The following is a 19592-nucleotide window of genomic DNA, read 5'->3' as shown; positions in this document are numbered from 1 at the left end:
TAGGAACAAAGCGGGAAGAAAGCCATACCAAATCCCCAACGCGTAGTCGGGGACCCACACCGCGGCGGCGGTTGGCAAAGCGCTGAGCCTTCTCCTGTGACAACTTCAAGTTGTCCACCACATGATTCCAGATCTGCTGCAACCTATCCACCACAGAATCCACCCCAGGACAGTCAGAAGGCTCCACATGACCCGAAGAAAAGCGAGGATGGAAACCAGAGTTGCAGAAAAAAGGCGAAACCAAGGTGGCGGAACTAGCCCGATTATTAAGGGCAAACTCAGCCAACGGCAAGAATGTCACCCAATCGTCCTGATCAGCAGAGACAAAACACCTCAAATAAGCCTCCAAAGTCTGATTGGTTCGCTCCGTCTGTCCATTAGTCTGAGGATGGAAAGCAGATGAAAACGACAAATCAATGCCCATCCTACTACAAAAGGATCGCCAGAACCTGGAAACGAACTGGGATCCTCTGTCTGACACAATATTCTCAGGGATGCCGTGCAAACGAACCACGTTCTGGAAAAACACAGGAACCAGATCGGAAGAGGAAGGCAGCTTAGGCAAAGGAACCAAATGGACCATCTTAGAGAAGCGATCACATATCACCCAGATAACGGACATGCCCTGAGATAGCGGAAGATCAGAAATGAAATCCATGGAGATATGTGTCCAAGGTCTCTTCGGGACAGGCAAGGGCAAGAGCAAACCGCTGGCACGAGAACAGCAAGGCTTAGCTCGAGCACAAGTCCCACAGGACTGCACAAATGACCGCACATCCCTTGACAAGGAAGGCCACCAAAAGGACCTGGCCACCAGATCTCTGGTGCCAAAAATTCCCGGGTGACCTGCCAACACCGAGGAATGAACCTCGGAAATGACTCTGCTGGTCCACTTATCCGGGACAAACAGTCTGTCAGGTGGACAAGACTCAGGCCTATCAGCCTGAAATCTCTGCAACACACGTCGCAGATCCGGAGAAATAGCTGACAAGATAACTCCATCTTTAAGAATACCAACAGGATCCGCGACTCCAGGAGCATCAGGCACAAAGCTCCTAGAAAGAGCATCGGCCTTCACATTCTTTGAACCTGGTAAATACGAGACAACAAAATCAAAGCGGGAGAAAAACAATGACCAGCGGGCCTGTCTCGGATTAAGGCGTTTAGCAGACTCGAGATACATCAGATTTTTGTGATCAGTCAAGACCACCACACGATGCTTAGCACCCTCGAGCCAATGACGCCACTCCTCAAATGCCCATTTCATGGCCAACAACTCCCGATTGCCCACATCATAATTTCGCTCGGCAGGCGAAAACTTCCTAGAGAAAAAGGCACAAGGCTTCATAACAGAGCAACCAGGGCCTCTCTGCGACAAAACGGCCCCTGCCCCAATCTCCGAAGCATCCACCTCAACCTGAAAGGGAAGTGAGACGTCAGGCTGGCACAAAACAGGCGCCGAAGTAAACCGGCGTTTCAACTCCTGGAAAGCCTCCACGGCAGCAGGAGCCCAGTTAGCTACATCGGAGCCCTTCTTGGTCATATCCGTCAAAGGTTTCACAATGCTAGAAAAATTAGCGATAAAACGACGGTAGAAGTTAGCGAAGCCCAAGAACTTCTGTAGACTCTTAACTGACGAGGGCTGAGTCCAATCAAGAATAGCTCGGACCTTGACTGGGTCCATCTCCACAGCAGAAGGGGAAAAAATGAACCCCAAAAAGGGAACCTTCTGTACACCAAAGAGACACTTTGAGCCCTTGACAAACAAAGAATTTTCACGCAAAATTTTAAAGACCAACCTGACCTGCTCCACATGCGAATCCCAATTATCAGAAAAAACCAAAATATCATCCAGATAAACAATCAAAAATTTATCCAGATACTTCCGGAAAATGTCATGCATAAAAGACTGAAAAACTGAAGGCGCATTGGAGAGCCCAAAAGGCATCACCAAGTACTCAAAATGACCTTCGGGCGTATTGAATGCGGTTTTCCATTCATCACCTTGCTTAATGCGCACAAGGTTGTACGCACCACGAAGGTCTATCTTGGTGAACCACTTGGCACCCTTAATCCGGGCAAACAAGTCAGACAACAGCGGTAAAGGATACTGAAATTTGACAGTGATCTTATTTAAAAGCCGATAATCAATACAAGGTCTCAAAGATCCGTCCTTTTTTGCCACAAAAAAGAATCCCGCACCAAGAGGGGAAGAAGACGGACGAATATGTCCTTTCTCCAGAGACTCCTTGATATATGAACGCATAGCGGTATGTTCAGGTACCGACAGATTAAACAGTCTTCCCTTAGGAAATTTACTGCCTGGGATCAAATCTATAGCACAGTCACAGTCCCTATGAGGAGGCAGTGCACTGGACTCAGACTCACTGAAGACATCCTGATAATCAGACAAATACTCCGGAACTTCCGAAGGCGTAGAAGAAGCAATAGACACAGGCAGGGAATCCCCATGGATACCACGACAGCCCCAACTTGAGACTGACATAGCCTTCCAGTCCAGGACTGGATTATGGGTCTGTAACCATGGCAGCCCTAAAACAACCAAATCATGCATTTTATGTAAAACCAGGAAACGTATCACCTCGCGGTGTTCAGGAGTCATGCACATGGTAACCTGTGTCCAATACTGCGGTTTATTTGCTGCCAATGGTGTAGCATCAATACCCCTAAGAGGAATAGGATTTTCTAATGGTTCAAGAGTAAAACCACAGCGCTTAGCAAATGAGAGATCCATGAGACTCAGGGCAGCACCTGAATCTACAAACGCCATGACAGGATAAGATGACAGTGAGCAAATCAAAGTTACAGACAGAATAAATTTAGGTTGCAAATTACCAACGGTGACAGGACTAACAACCTTAGCTATACGTTTAGAGCATGCTGAGATAACATGTGTAGAATCACCACAGTAGTAGCACAAGCCATTCCGGCGTCTATGAATTTTCCGCTCATTTCTAGTCAGGATTCTATCACATTGCATTAAATCAGGTGTCTGTTCAGACAACACCATGAGGGAATTTGCGGTTTTGCGCTCCCGCAACCGCCGGTCAATTTGAATAGCCAGTGCCATAGTATCATTCAGACCTGTGGGAATGGGAAAACCCACCATAACATTCTTAATGGCTTCAGAAAGGCCATTTCTAAAATTAGCGGCCAGTGCACACTCGTTCCAATGTGTCAGCACGGACCATTTCCGAAATTTTTGGCAATACACTTCAGCCTCGTCCTGCCCCTGAGACATAGCCAGCAAGGCCTTTTCTGCCTGAATCTCAAGATTGGGTTCCTCATAAAGTAAACCGAGCGCCAGAAAAAACGCATCAAGATCAGCCAATGCCGGATCTCCTGGCGCCAGCGAAAAAGCCCAATCCTGAGGGTCGCCCCGTAAGAACGAAATAACAATTTTTACTTGCTGAGCAGAATCTCCAGATGAACAGGGTCTCAGGGACAAAAACAATTTACAATTATTCACGAAATTCCTAAACTTAAACCTGTCTCCGGAAAACAGTTCAGGAATCGGTATTTTAGGTTCTGACCTAGGATTTCTGATAACATAGTCTTGTATGCCCTGCACACGAGTAGCCAGCTGGTCCACACTTGTAATCAAGGTCTGGACATTCATGTCTGCAGCAAGCATAGCCACTCTGAGGTAAAGGGGAAGAAGAAAAAAAAAAAAAAAACTCAGAATCTTCTTTCTTATAATCCCTCTTCTGCAATGCATTAAACATTTAATACTGGCCTGGCAAACTGTTATGACCCCAATGGCGAGGGTCTCAGAGGAACGTGGAAGTCTGCAGAATACAAAAATCCAGCTCATAGGGCAGTGGTAACTGGGTTGACCATATATCTACTCCTAACGCCAACACTAGAAGTAGCCGGGGATCATTCCTACGTTGATTCTAGATGACACGCGCCAGCCGGAGAATCTAGCTACCCCTAGTAGAGGAAAACAAAGACCTTTCTTGCCTCCAGAGAAGGGGACCCCAAAGCTGGATAGAAGCCCCCCACAAATAATGACGGTGAGGTAAGAGGAAAAGACAAACACAGAAATGAACCAGGTTTAGCACAGAGAGGCCCGCTTACTGATAGCAGAATAAAGAAAGGTAACTTATATGGTCAACAAAAACCCTATCAAAATCCACACTGGAAATTCAAGAACCCCCGAACCGTCTAACGGTCCGGGGGGAGAACACCAGCCCCCTAGAGCTTCCAGCAAAGGTCAGGATATAGATTTGGAACAAGCTGGACAAAAATACAAAAACCAAAACAAATAGCAAAAAGCAAAAGGCAGACTTAGCTGATATAACTGGAACCAGGATCAGTAGACAAGAGCACAGCAGACTAGCTCTGATAACTACGTTGCCAGGCATAGAACTGAAGGTCCAGGGAGCTTATATAGCAACACCCCTAACTAACGACCCAGGTGCGGATAAAAGGAATGACAGAAAAACCAGAGTCAAAAAACTAGTAACCACTAGAGGGAGCAAAAAGCAAATTCACAACAGTTTATATACTGTATATGTATATATAATATATATATTATATTATATAATTGTCTAAGGGTCACTTCCGTCTGTCTGTCTGTCACGGATATTCATTGGTCGCGGCCTCTGTCTGTCATTGAAGTCCAAGTCACTGGTCGTGGCAAAACAGCCACGACCAATCAGAGACGGGCACAGTCCGGCAGGCAGCAAAATGGCCGCTCTTTCCTCCCCGCAGTCAATGCCCGCTCCGTACTCCCCTCCAGTCAGCCTTCACACAGGGTTAATGCCAGCGTTACTGGAGCGCGGTGTAATGCACTCCGGTAATGCAGCTATTAACCCTGTGTGACCAACTTTTTACTATTGATGCTGCATATGCAGCATTAATAGTAAAAAGATCTAATGTTACAAATGATAATAATAAAAAAGGTTATTCTCACCCTCCGACGTGGCGCGCTGTCCTCGGCAGTGCAAGCAGCAGGTTCCGGTGCCAAGGATGCTAGGCGAGAAGGACCTTCCATGACGTCACGGTCATGTGACCGTGACGTCATCACAGGTCCTGCGCTCATACCAACCCTGGGAGCGGAAGCTGACGCGTGCACCGCACACAGAGGCGCCAGGACTTCAAGGGGCCTTTGGAAGGTGAGTATATGTTTATTTTTTATTTTACATCACTGGGCAATATACTACATGGCTGGGCAATATACTACGTGGCTGGGCAATATACTACGTGGCTGGGCAATATACTACGTGACTGTGCAATATACTACGTGACTGTCCAATATACTACTTGGCTGGCCAATATACTACATACTATGTGGCTCTGTGCTGTATACTACGTGGCTCTGTGCTGTATACTACGTGGCTCTGTGCTGTATACTACGTGGCTCTGTGCTGTATACTACGTCGCTGTGCAATATACTACGTGGCCGGGCAATATACTACGTGGCCGGGCAATATACTACGTGGCCGGGCAATATACTACGTGGCTGGGCAATATACTACGTGGCTGGGCAATATACTACGTGGCTGGGCAATATACTACGTGGCTGGGCAATATACTACGTGGCTGGGCAATATACTACGTGGCTGGGCAATATACTACATACTACGTGGCTCTGTGCTGTATACTACGTGGCTCTCTGATGTATACTACGTTGCTGTGCAATATACTACGTGGCTGAGCAATATACTACGTTGCTGTGCAATATACTACGTGGCTGAGCAATATACTACGTCACTGGGCAATATACTACGTGGCTGGGCAATATACTATGTGACTGGGCAATATACTACGTGGCTGGACAATAAACTACATGGACATGCATATTCTAGAATACCCGATGCGTTAGAATCGGGCTACCATCTGGTGTGTATATATATATTATTGTGCCAGTTTTCTGGTATAATTTCCTAAAATAAGTGGTTATTGGGACACGTGTATATTAAAGGGGTGGGCCACTTTTGTTTGTCTTTAAGGGACAGACTTACTCTGTTAAAAAAATAAATGTAGTCTCCCCCCCCCCCCTCGTATCGCTCCAGCACTGCCCCCCCGGTCCTTGTTGATAGAGGCTGCATCGGTGATGGCATAACTGCACGTGACTGCTGCATAACTGCTTCTCCCAGTGATTGGCTGAGGCAGTCCTGTTCTCTGGTCATGTTGTCACCACAACAGCCATGTTAGCAAATACCGGGAACGGCGATTTGTTGTCAGGGCTGGAGAATGAATTCCTTTGTCGAAACAGGCACAAAAAATCCATAAAAGTGTCCAGACAGAACATGGGTGTGATACACGGACGTGTGAATGCGCCCTTAGTGCTTATTCGCACATTGTTGATTTTCTGTGTATTTTCTGTGTATTTTCTGTCTTGATTTGTTGTCTACAGCACACTACAGCTTTTTAACATGTAGCTGCCTCTTTTTAAAGGGACCAAACTGACCGTAATTGGACAATTATTTCAGAAGCTCTTTTTATGGGCTATTCCTTCGTTAATCCATCATCAGTTAGGCAGGTAAAGGGTGTATGCACACATTAAGAACAGTATTTGGTGCAGAAATGTCTGCATCTCTTGGCAGCAAAAAAAGCTGTGTAAAATAGGTGCGTTTTTTTAATGCATTTTTTACATAGGTTTTTTGTGTAGCTTTTTCCTCATCCCTTAGTATGAGTGAAATTTGCAGCAAATACTTCAGGATTCTCACTCGTTCATTTGCTGGCATCAAGAAATCCTTCAGGTTTTGTGACAAATTTGTGCAAAAAAAAAAATATGCGACAAATCTGCAAGATGTGCACAGGTCCAAAAGGTCTGTAGCTGATTCTAGGTGTGGAATTTGCATTTGGAAGCTGTTGCTGTGAACCTACAACATGCAGTCAAAGGAGCTCTCAATGGAAGAGAAACAGACATTCGACTGAAAAAAAGAAGACATCCAGAAATGTTAGTAGTGGCCTACGCAACAGTTTGGTACATTCTGTAGAAAAAAAGAATGCACTGGTGAGCTTGGGAACTGAAAAAGGCCTAGACGTCCATGGAAGACAACAGTGTGGAATGATCGCTGAATCCTTTCCATGGTGAAGTAAATCCTTTTTACAACATCCACAGAAGTGAAGAACATTCTCTATGAAGTTGGTGTTTCAGTATGTAAGTTTACTATAAAGAGAAGATTTCATGAGAGCAAATAACAGAGGGTTCACAATAAGGTGTAACTTTTTTATTTTTTCAGCCGAATGAGCCATATTAGGGCTTCTGTTTTGTGAGGCAAATTTTTTTTTTTTTTTTTTTTTACATATGACTTTTTGAATGCTTTTTATTAACTTTTTTCTAAGTCAGTATGATGAAAAAGTGACATTTTTTGCATTTTTTTTATTTTTGTTTACGGCGTTCACCAAACGAAATAAATAATGTGCAAATAATGTGCCAGTTTTATAGAGCAGGTCATTATGGATGCTGTAATACCAATTATGAGTATTTTTTGTTTATTTTTGTTTTATCATAAATGCTGTGTTTTGAGTGGTGAAACGGATTTTAGTGATTTGTGCACTCTTTTTTATATATATATTAGTATATTGCACAGCGACGTAGTATACAGTACAGAGCCACGTAGTATATTGGTCAGCCACGTAGTATATTGGCCAGTCACGTAGTATATTGCCCAGCCACGTATGTCACAGGTTAAAAAAAACAAAAACAAAACATATGCTCACCTTCCGAGGGCCCCTTGTAGTCCTGTCGCCTGTGTGCGGTGCATGCGGCAGCATCCAGTCCCAGGGTTGGTATGAGCGCAGGACCTGTGATGATGTCGTGATCACATGACCGTGACGTCATGGCAGGTGCTTCTCGCGCAGGCCCTGTGATGACGTCGCGGTCACATGACCGTGACGTCATGGCAGGTCCTTCTCGCATACGATCCTTGCCACCGGAACCTGCCGCTTGCATGGAGCGGTCACCGGAGTTATTTTTAATATTAGATCTTTTTACTATTGATGCTGCATAGGCAGTGTCACGATTCACACCGTGACTGTCAAGATCCCTTAGCCGCTGCCCACAATATGTCACGGATTGGGGTGACTTTAGACCAACAGACGGCTCTCACATGTTCAGGGGGTTATCCTAGTTATCCCTCCACTGCCACAATGTGATGAAAACACACACCCGAGGCTATTGACCTCTTAGTTTACAGCAGGGGCTTATTTTAGGTATCCCACTGCTCTTCAATATACCATGAACTGCAGGGATTTGTGTATCCCGCTTACAGTTCCACTTAAACCTTGCAGCTCTCTGGCGCCCCCCTTTCTGTCAGGTCAGATTAGGTACTGCACCTAGGGTGATTAGTCGCCAGAAACGCTGCCTGCTATGTACTGGCTATTGGGCGCACTGCAGCGACGCGATAACTACTCCCACTCAGGCAGGAACAATAATTATCAAGCCGCAGTCGCTACAGTGACCCCCAAAAGCCGGCACACGGTAAGCTGCCACCAGCTCCGATCAAACGGGTCCGGAGCTAACCCCAAAACAGTAGCGTAATTCCCCTTCAAGAGACTTAGGGTACGTTTTTAGAGCAGGGAGAAAGGACTGGCATGAAATAATATACCCCACAGAAGGTAGGCAGTGCTTTTTATAAAAATATTTTACAAAGATGTTACAAATGAGACAATTGCAAATATGTACAAGGTAATTATGAAAATAAAAGGATTAAAGGAAGAAAAGATAACTCACATGTTCTTAGTTCATATCAGTTCAGGCAAACACCATGCTAGGGGGAGGGGCTCCCAAAAATCCCAATGCATGAGGTACAGCTCTTCAGGTCAGACCCACATGTTCTTCCAGCAACAGACTGACTGCTGGAGTCCGGCCAAAACCGTTATAGCTTAACCTGGTGACATCACCAAAAAGGCTGGCTATCCCAGTCCCTCCTCTCTCTGCATTCTGACTAAGTATAAGCTAAATCTTTCTAAGACTTGTAATTCCGCTGCTGAACCTATCATAGTCCTAACATAACCAGCATTCATCTCGGAGTAACGTGGGCTTTCTAATAAGATCAAATATGCCCTGTCTGGGATACATATTTACAGAGCAATCCCTACTTCTTCACCAGATGGAGTTAGACGCCCGTATTTAGAGTGATGCGTAGATCCTCCGAGTGTGATTATGACGATATATTTTGGTGTTCGTATTTTAAATCGTTCGCCTAATATCTTACAAAAATGGAACAAAGAACTTCCATGTGTTCTAGAAGTTTCCATTCCAGTGATAGCTGGACAAGAGCTTACCCGGCAGGAAATGCCGGTCGTAAATTCCTTTCTTCAATAAAACTCCCCTCTCACATACATTGGCACGGCAAGCTCAACTCTGAAGTAAAAGACAAGGGGGGTTTCTTAGCCCACATCCTGGGCTGACAAGAGAAACTAAACCTATGATATTTCATACCATATCGTGACAGGCAGCATCAATAGTAAAAAGTTGGTCACACAGGGTTAATAGCGGCGGTAACGGAGTGCTTAACCCGCGGCATAACGGTGTCTGTTACCGCTGGCATTAACCCTGTGTGAGCGGTGACTGACTGACTGGAGGGGAGTATGCGGGTGTCGGGCACTGACTGCAGGGGAGTAGGGAGTGACTAATCGGACTGTGGCCGTCGCTGATTGGTCGCGGCAGCCATGACAGGCAACTGGCGAGACTAATCAGCGACGCGGGATTTCCGTGACGGAAGTTGCCGACAGAAAGACGGAAGTACCCCTTAGACAAATATATATATAATATTCATTCGCCTCCCGTTACCTCTTCTGGTTCACGATGCTGATGTTGATCTGCCTCCCTTTTTAATACACATTTTGTGTTGTGTGTTTTTATTATGTCTTGTACCTACCGTACTTGTTTTTTGGACACACACAACTTGACTGTCCTCCATAAGGAGCCACCCATCTGGCAGGATGAATACGATGGGCCTCATTTCTTACTCCGCTTTGGTAAAATGAGAGTAAAGGTATGTGCACACGTTCAGTTTTTTTCGCGATAAAAACGCTATAAAAACTCATTTAAAACGCATACATTATGCATCCTATCATTTAGAATGCATTCTGCATGTTTTGTGCACATGATGCGTTTTTTTCTGTGAAAAAAATGCATCGCGGTAAAAAAAATTTGCAGTTTTTCCCGCTATTCTATGCATTTGGGAGAAAACGCACAAAAAACGCGTCAAAAACGCGGAAAAAAACGCATGCGGATTTCTAGCAGAAGTGTCCGGTTTTTGTCAGGAAAATTTCTGCAAGAAATCCTGATGTGTGCACATACCCTAAGGGTATGTGCACACGTCCGGATTTATTGCAGAAATTTCCTGAAGAAAACCGGAAATTTTCTGCAAGAAATCTGCATTTTTTTGTGTTTTTTTTTCCGTTTTTTTCCCGTTTTTTTTAGCATTCTGCAAGCGTAATTAGCTTGCAGAATGCTAAAGTTTTCCAAGCGATCTGTAGCATCGCTTGGAAAACTGACAGGTTGGACACACTTGTCAAACATAGTGTTTGACAAGTGTGACCAACTTTTTACTATAGATGCTGCCTATGCAGCATCTATAGTAAAAGATAGAATGTTTAAAAATAATTAAAAAAATGGTTATACTCACCCTCTGCAGACAGCTGATCTCCTCAGCGGCGTCCGTTCCTATAGATGGTGCGTGCAGGACCTTCGGTAACGTCACGTGAGCGGTCACATAAGCGGTCTCGCGACCAATCACAAGACTGTGACGTCATCGCAGGTCCTTCACACAGAGCATCTATAGGAACGGAAGAGAGAGCATGCACCGGAGAGGCGGGAACACTTCGGGGGTCATCAGAGGGTGAGTGAATGACTATTTTTTATTTTAATTCTTTTTTTTTTTTACCAATTATATGGTGCCCAGTCCGTGGAGGAGAGTCTCCTGTCCTCCACCCTGGGTACCAACCGCACATAATCTGCTTACTTCCCGCATGGTGTGCACAGCCCCGTGCGGGAAGTAAGCAGATCAATGCACTCCTAGGTGTGCGGAATCCCCGCAATTCCGCATTTTTTGCTGCTTTCTGCTTTTTTTTCCGCGATGCGATTTTTTCGCGGAAAAAAATGCAACATTTGCACAAGAAATGCGGAATACACTGTAAATAATTGGAGGCATATGTAAGCGTTTTTTGCGCGTTTTTATAGCGAAAAATACTGAACGCGTGCACATGGCCTAAAGCTCAGGTTTACTGTAAGACAGTTTTGATGAACGAGGTCTAATGAGACCCTACAGAGCACACAAGGGTAGCAGAGAGCTGATTTTTGTGGCCCACCCTATACAAGAAGGTGATATTCTTAGCCCTCAACCAAACAATGTGCATGCTTTAAAATAGACTACAGCTGTGACAAGTCACCATAGCAGCTTGTATCTCTATTTATCCTTGGGAGTCCAAAGGGTACGTTACTTGACAGGATATTCGCTGAACTTGCAGACATCTAAAGAAAGAAGATGCTCAAAAGCAAATTGCAGGTCACCCACAGGCTCTCTCCGTCTGCCGGAAACAAAAAAAAAAAAAGTAGGCTTGTGATATCCATGTAGAGTTGATGTGGCTGGAACTGAAATGGGGAGCACATTTCCAGAATCTCCAGAATGATATGAGTTCTCATAGTTAGCACACTTTAGTTGGTTGTCTAGTATTAGAAGAACTTGGCTTCTTTCTTCCAAAATCAGTGCCACACCGATCCATGTGTCTGGTATGGCAAGTTCAGTATCACATCCGGAAAGCTAAGCAACCATACCGGATACAACCCGCGGACACGTGCTGTGGTTCCTGGAAGGAAGTAGACATACTTTTTTCATCTTGTCCATCGGGTATATTGATGTCATGAGATGCAGTTCAGTGTTTGTTCTATAACCTCCAGCTTCAAGTGAACGGAACTGAGATCACCAGGATTACTTAGTGATCACGGTGATCATAGATCACTAAGGTTTTATGGTGATCACAAAGATCATAGATCAGTAGGATTGTATGATGATTGTAGATCACTAGGGTTCTATGATGACGATGATCGTAGATATCTAGGAATGTATGATTGTAGATCACTAAGGCTCTATGGCGATCAGAGATCAGTAGGGTTCTATAATGGTCACTTGGGCATCATGGTAATCACAATGATTGTAGACCCCTAGGGATGTATGGTCATTACTCGAGTTATCTACTGGTCATGGACATATGTTTATCTCTTCTGATCTCTGTATTTTTGCAGTCACATCACTGAAGCAGTGCAAACATTGTTTTCGAGAGACACCGCCATCCGGGTCACTCTCAGTACTGGATCTCATCATGGTGTTTGACCACACGTCCACCCTCTACCACCTCCGGAGTCCTTCATCACGACTGACAGACCTTTCCTCCTCTCTTTTCGGACTATGCGCAGATTTTACAGGTCAGTTTAGCAGTATATTTTGAGGCAGTATTAAATTGTACCCATATATGTTGTCTTGGGATATTGTTGGAGCAGTGATATAGAGGGGTGGATTACCTGATACATTATGTAGAGTGCGGGATATTTTTTAGATAGGTTGAGAACCTCCTCCAATTGTCGCTTCTCCATTTATTCTAGAACAGTGTTTTTTTTTCCTATGTCCCTCCATTCCAAAGTTAAAAAGAGCCCCAACTATGCTAAGTTTTCCCTCCAACCAACTGGGCATATACCACAAAACTTCTCTGTGTGTATTTACTTTTTCACCTCTATGACATTGGCAAATGAAAACCAGGGCTGTGAAGTCGATGTCCATTTGATGGAGTCAGAGTTGGTGTTGGAGTCAGTATAAAATGGACCAACTCTGACTTCTAAAATACAGTACATAATACATTGGGTGCAGTAGGTCAGTGCAAGACGTGCTGTAAATTCTTTCATAAGAATTTGGGAAAGTTATGAAATGTCCTATGTCTGTTCTGTTCCTGATCTAAGGATCTCGGCTTTTAGTTGAGATGAATCTGTGCTTCACTTGATTTACATGCTTAGTAGTGATCAGTGCTGTGGAAGTCAGTCGTAGAGGCGGAGTCAGGGAAATTGAGGAGTCAGAGGTTTGGCTTCCTGACTTCACAGCCCTGATGAAAACACAGCTGCGTGATAGAGGGAGTAAAGCAAATGTCCACAAAGAAGTTCACAGCTGCAGCCTGGCTCAGGGTGTTTTCATGAGAAATCTGCAGTCAGCACATCTCTTCGTGCAATTGGAGTGCCAAAACACAGGAGAGCAGCAGCACTGGAGAGCTGGAGCACAGGACAAAAATAATAAGGTGCATCGCCAGAAACTCTGTTGAGTCCAGCTCTGTGCTCTGACTCTCCATTGCTCTGCGGTCCTCCAATGCCGCTGTTGCTCTCCGGTCCTCCAGCACCGCTGCTGCTCTCCTGCCCTCCAGCACCGCTGCTGCTCTCCTGTGCTCTACCTTTCTCGTGCTCCGACTCGCAACCGCCATTGCTCTCCCATGCTCTGGATCGCAAGCGCAGCTGCTCTCTTGTGTTCCAGCTCTCAAGCACCATTGCTCTCTCATGCTCTGGCTCTAAAGTGCCACTTCTCTCTTGTGCTCCGGCTCTCAATCACCGCTGCTATCTCGTGCTCTGGCACTCAAGCGCCATTGCATTCCCGTGTTCTGGCCCTCAAGCGCTGCTGCTCTCCCGCGCTCCAGTGCTGCTGCTCTTCTGTCCTCCAGCCCGCTTCTCTCCTGTCCTTCAGCGCCGCTGCTCTGCTGTCCTCCACCGCTGCTGCTGTTCTCCTGTGGTCCATCTCTCAAGCGCCACTGCTCTCCCATACTCCGGCTCTCAAGCATCGCTGCTCTCTCATGCTCTGGCTCTCAATTGCCGCTGCTCTTCCATACTCCGGCTCTTAAGCGCCGCTACTCTCTTGTGCTCTGGCTCTCAGTTGCCGCTGCTCTTTCGTGCTCTGGCTCTCCAGTGCCGCTGCTATCCTGGGCTCCAGCACTACATTAGCAGGAAGGGACACTATTATGGAGTTGGAGTTCTCTGCGTGGTCATGTAAGCTAAATCTTGCCTTAGGAAACACCCTGAGCAAGGCTGCAGCAGTGACCTTCTCTAGGCTCTTGCTTTCCCCCCACCTCCTTTATTAACGCATCTGTGTTTTGATTGGCCAGCGTCATAGAGGAGAAAAAGTAAACTCCAGCCGAGAAGTTCTCTGGTATATGTGGAGAATTAGTAGAGCAGCATCAATCGGAGTAGGTACTCGATTTTAATGAAGAAAATCTAGTGATTAGTGAAAATTCCTCTTTAAGAAGAAAAGTGTTGTTTGTTTGTGTTTTATTTGAACATTTACTAGGTAATGTTTGTAAAGGGTAAGGTGGAAGCCAGATTAAATGTTCATTATGAGTAGTTTAGAATAAAAATTCATAGCTGAGTTCCTACTGTGGAGTAATAATGAAGGTGAGATGACTGTAGACATTAAGGGCTCCTTAGTGAGGCCGGTGAAATATTTTTGGATCGCTATACTCAACAAATTATTTTGCCAGCCTCAGTTTAAAGCGTGAATTAAGCAGACTGGTTTCCTAAGTGCACTGCTGAGCCATCAAACGCTAAAGAGGTCAATATTAAATATGCTGACCACTCGCCTCCCTGGGTTTTCATGAAGATAATGAGATGCAAACAGAGTCACTCTCGGGATGAGGCCTGAAGTCCAGGTGTCACCTGAAGACAAAGAGACGGCACTTGCTGCAGCTGAATATCCTCCCATGCAAGGCACCGAGCTATATACATTCTCCAGCACTAAGCCTCGCCTGTGGCTGGCAGCCAGGAGGAGACACAGCCGATTCCCCGCTGCGAGCCCTCACAGTAATACGCAGCAACCCGGCCCGCAGGCAGTCACACAGAAACCTTTTTTCTACTGGAGCGTTTTCACACTTTAACCTGATCTTAAGGTTTCAAAAAGAAAAATCCTGGTAATCGGCTCTTCCTTTTCCACTAAAAATGTAGTTGATAGTTAAAGGGAAAATATCATTAAGAGTGCAGTGATTCTGTTTTACATGCTAATTTTTATATACATTTTTTTATAGATTTAATTTTATGTTAAAGGGGCAGTCACTGCCATTGGTTTAATAATTTATTGATCAGTAGTGCCATAATAGGCACGTGTAGTTTTAAGGATGACGGTATAGCCGTAGCCTTCATCAGGACCAAGGCTTCAATGGAGTCTTGATGCAGAATGGCCTTGCACCTAGAACGTCTTTTGTGCTGCCTGTTCCTGTCTTGTGAACGTGCATCCGGACTTTAAGGGGTTGGATATGGGGGTGGAACAGGGTCATCACCCAGTCACAGCTTCATGTCCCCTTAAGGAACTGATAAAAAAAGGTGAAAAACAGTTAAATATTTTTTTTTTTGTATTTCAGTTCTTCAATACAAAAAGTGAAACTCATATATAGAGTCATTACAAACAGAGTGATCTACTGTATTTCAGTTGTTTATTTCTGTTAATGTTGATGATTATGGCTTACAGCCAATGAAAACCCAAAAGTCATTATCTCATTAAATTAAAATAATTAACAAAAAACACCTGCAAAGACTTCCTATGCATGTAAAAAGGTCCCTTAGTCTGTTTCAGTAGCTCCACAATCATGGGGAAGACTGCTGACATGACAGATGTCCAGAAGGCAGTCATTGACGCACTCCACAAGGAGGGTAAGCCACAACAGGTCAACTCATTGCTAAAGAAGCCGACTGTTCACAGAGTGCTGTATCCAAGCATATTAGTGGAAAGTTGTGTGGTAGAAAAAGGTGCACAAGCAACCGGGATAACCGCAGCCTGGAAAGGATTGTTAAGAAAAGGTCATTCAAAAATTTGGGGGAGATTCACAAAGAATGGACTGCTGCTGGAGTCATTGCTTCAAGAGCCACCACACACAGATGTATCCAGGACATGGGCTACAAGTGTTCCATTCCTTGTGTCAAGCCATTCATGACCAATAGACAACGCCAGAAGCGTCTTACCTGGGCCAAGGAGAAAAAGAACTGGACTGTTGTCAGTGGTCCAAGGTGGTGTTTTCAGATTAGTAAATTTAGCATTTCAGTTGGAAATCAAGGTTCCAGAGTCTGGAGGAAGAGTGGAGAGGCCACAATCCAAGCTGCTTGAGGTCTAGAGTGAAGTTTCCACAATCGGTGATGGTTTGGGGAGCCATGTCATCTGCTGGGGTAGGTCCACTGTGTTTTATCAAGACCAAAGTCAGCGCAGCCGTCTACCAGGAAATTTTAGAGCACTTCTTGCTTCCCTCTGTCGACAAGCTTTTTGGAGATGGAAATGTCATTCTCCAGCAGGACCTGGCACCTGTCCACACTGCCAAAAGTACCAATACCTGGTTTACAAACAACAGTATCACTGTGCTTGATTGGCCGCAAACTCACCTCATATATACACTCATATATACACACACTGCTCAAAAAAATAAAGGGAACACTTAAACAACAGAATTTAACTCCCAAGTAAATCAGACTTCTGTGAAATCAAACTGTCCACTTAGGAAGCAACAAATGGAATAGACAACAGATGGAAATTATTGGCATTTATCAAGACACTCAATAAAGGAGTGGTTCTGCAGGTGGGGACCACAGACCACATCTCAGTACCAATGCTTTCTGGTTGATGTTTTGGTCACTTTTGAATGTTGGTTGTGCTTTCACACTCGTGGTAGCATGAGAGAGACTCTACAACCCACATAAGTGGCTCAGGTAGTGCAGCTCATCCAGGATGGCACATCAGTGCGAGCCGTGGCAAGAAGGTTTGCTGTTTCTGTCAGCGTAGTGTCCAGAGGCTGGAGGCGCTACCAGGAGACAGGCCAGTACACCAGGAGATGTGGAGGGGGCCATAGGAGGGCAACAACCCAGCAGCAGGACCGCTACCTCAGCCTTTGTGCAAGGAGGAACAGGAGGAGCAGTGCCAGAGCCCTGCAAAATGACCTCCAGCAGGCAACAAATGTGCATGTGTCTGCACAAATGGTCAGAAACCGACTCCATGATGATGGTCTGAGTGCCCGACGTCCACAGATGGGGGTTTTGCTCACAGCCCAACACCGTGCAGGACGCTTGGCATTTGCCACAGAACACCAGGATTTGCAAATTCGCCACTAGCGCCATGTGCTCTTCACAGATGAAAGCAGGTTCACACTGAGCACATGTGACAGACGTGACAAAGTCTGGAGACGCCGTGGAGAGCGATCTGTTGCCTGCAACATCCTTCAGCATGAACGGTTTGGCAGTGGGTCAGTAATGGTGTGGGGTGGCATTTCTTTGGAGGGCCGCACAGCCCTCCTTGTGCTCGCCAGTGGTAGCCTGACTGCCATTAGGTACCGAGATGAGATCCTCAGACCCCTTGTAAGACCATGTGCTGGTGCGGTTGGCCCTGGGATCCTCCTAATGCAGGACAATGCCAGACCTCGTGTAGCTGTAGTGTGTAAGCAGTTCCTGCAAGATGAAGGCATTGAAGCTTTGGACTAGCTCCGCCCGTTCCTCAGACCTGAGTCCGATTGAACACATCTGGGACATCATGTCTCTCACCATCCACCAACGTCACGTTGCACCACAGACTGTCCAGGAGTTGGCGGATGCTTTAGTCCAGGTCTGGGAGAAGATCCCTCAGGAGCCCATCCGCCGTCACGCCCCTGGAAGAAGAACTTACCGAAACGCGCGTTGGGGTTGAAGGCAGGTCTTGTGTGGTCCCATTGAGGTAATCATGTTTGGATAATCACGCTATTATGTCTACACAGTTGGTAATGAGCATGCCCAGGTGTTGTAGGGAGGTCATACAGGCACATGGAGGCCACACACACTACTGAGCATCATTTCCTTGTCTTGAGGCATTTCCACTGAAGTTGAACGAGCCTGGAATTTGATTTTCCACTTTGATTTTGAGCATCATTCCAACTCCAGACCTCCGTGGGATATTAATTTTGATCTAGATTGATCATTGATCTACATTGATCATTTTTATTGTTTATTGTTCTCTACACAATCCACTGTGTAATGAATAAAGATTTGCAACTGAAATATTTCACTCAGTGATATCTAGGTATTTTAGTGCTCCCTTTACTTATTATATATATACATATATATATATATATATATATATATATATATATATATATATATATATATATATATATATATATATATATTGAAAAAAGAGGAACAGCACTACACTGATACCCATCCTCGGGTGCAAGGCCCCAGGCAACCAGTCCAATCGATTGCACCAGATTCACAGAGATTCAAAAAAGAGGCAGCACTCCATAGTAAGGTGAAAACATGTGGTTGGTTTAATCGACCCACACAGCCGGGCGACGCCCCAGCTCAAACTGAGCCTTTCTCAAGCTTGAGAAAGGCTCAGTTTGAGCTGGGGCGTCGCCCGGCTGTGTGGGTCGATTAAACCAACCACATGTGTTCACCTTACTATGGAGTGCTGCCTCTTTTTTGAATCAATCTCTCTATCTATCTATCTATCTATCTATCTATCTATCTATCTATCTATCTATCTATCTATCTATCTATCTATCTATCTATCTATCTATATATATATATATATATATATGTATACATACACTCACCGGCCACTTTATTAGGTACACCTGTCCAACTTCTTGTTAACACTTAATTTCTAATCAGCCAATCACATGGCGGCAACTCAGTGCATTTAGGCGTGTAGACATGGTCAAGACAATCTCCTGCAGTTCAAACCGAGCATCAGTATGGGGAAGAAAGGTGATTTGAGTGCCTTTGAACGTGGCATGGTTGTTGGTGCCAGAAGGGCTGGTCTGAGTATTTCAGAAACTGCTGATCTACTGGGATTTTCACGCACAACCATCTCTAGGGTTTACAGAGAATGGTCCGAAAAAGAAAAAAAATCCAGTGAGCGGCAGTTCTGTGGGCGGAAATGCCTTGTTGATGCCAGAGGTCAGAGGAGAATGGGCAGACTGGTTCGAGCTGATAGAAAGGCAACAGTGACTCAAATCGTCACCCGTTACAACCAAGGTAGGCCTAAGAGCATCTCTGAACGCACAGTGCGTCGAACTTTGAGGCAGATGGGCTACAGCAGCAGAAGACCACACCGGGTACCACTCTTTTCAGCTAAGAACAGGAAACTGAGGCTACAATTTGTACAAGCTCATCGAAATTGGACAGTAGAAGATTGGAAAAACGTTGCTTGGTCTGATGAGTCTCGATTTCTGCTGCGACATTCGGATGGTAGGGTCAGAATTTGGCGTAAACAACATGAAAGCATGGATCCATCCTGCCTTGTATGGAGCATCTTTGGGATGTGCAGCCGACAAATCTGCGGCAACTGTGTGATGCCATCATGTCAATATGGACCAAAATCTCTGAGGAATGCTTCCAGCACCTTGTTGAATCTATGCCACGAAGAATTGAGGCAGTTCTGAAGGCAAAAGGGGGTCCAACCCGTTACTAGCATGGTGTACCTAATAAAGTGGCCGGTGAGTGTATATATATGTATATACAGTACAGACCAAAAGTTTTATACACACCTTCTCATTTAAAGATTTTTCTGTATTTTCATGACTATGAAAATTGTACATTTACACGGAAGGCATCAAAACTATGAATTATCACATAT

At 45.1% G+C, this 19592-nt stretch overlaps 1 long non-coding RNA gene across 3 annotated transcripts in view; it reads left to right on the top strand.

Moving 5' to 3' along the window:
• The window catches only part of LOC143785704 (uncharacterized), an 83532-nt gene that overhangs the window by 12160 nt on the left and 51780 nt on the right, over positions 1-19592 (top strand). For all 3 annotated transcript variants that reach the window (XR_013218057.1, XR_013218056.1, XR_013218058.1), the window contains exon 2: positions 12230-12409. This is a non-coding gene — a long non-coding RNA (uncharacterized LOC143785704). The remainder of the gene's footprint in view (positions 1-12229; positions 12410-19592) is intronic.

The sequence above is a fragment of the Ranitomeya variabilis genome, chromosome 7 (genome assembly GCF_051348905.1).
Source record: "Ranitomeya variabilis isolate aRanVar5 chromosome 7, aRanVar5.hap1, whole genome shotgun sequence".
In the NCBI taxonomy this organism is placed as follows: domain Eukaryota; kingdom Metazoa; phylum Chordata; class Amphibia; order Anura; family Dendrobatidae; genus Ranitomeya; species Ranitomeya variabilis.
This window is presented reverse-complemented; position numbering and strand designations above follow the sequence as displayed.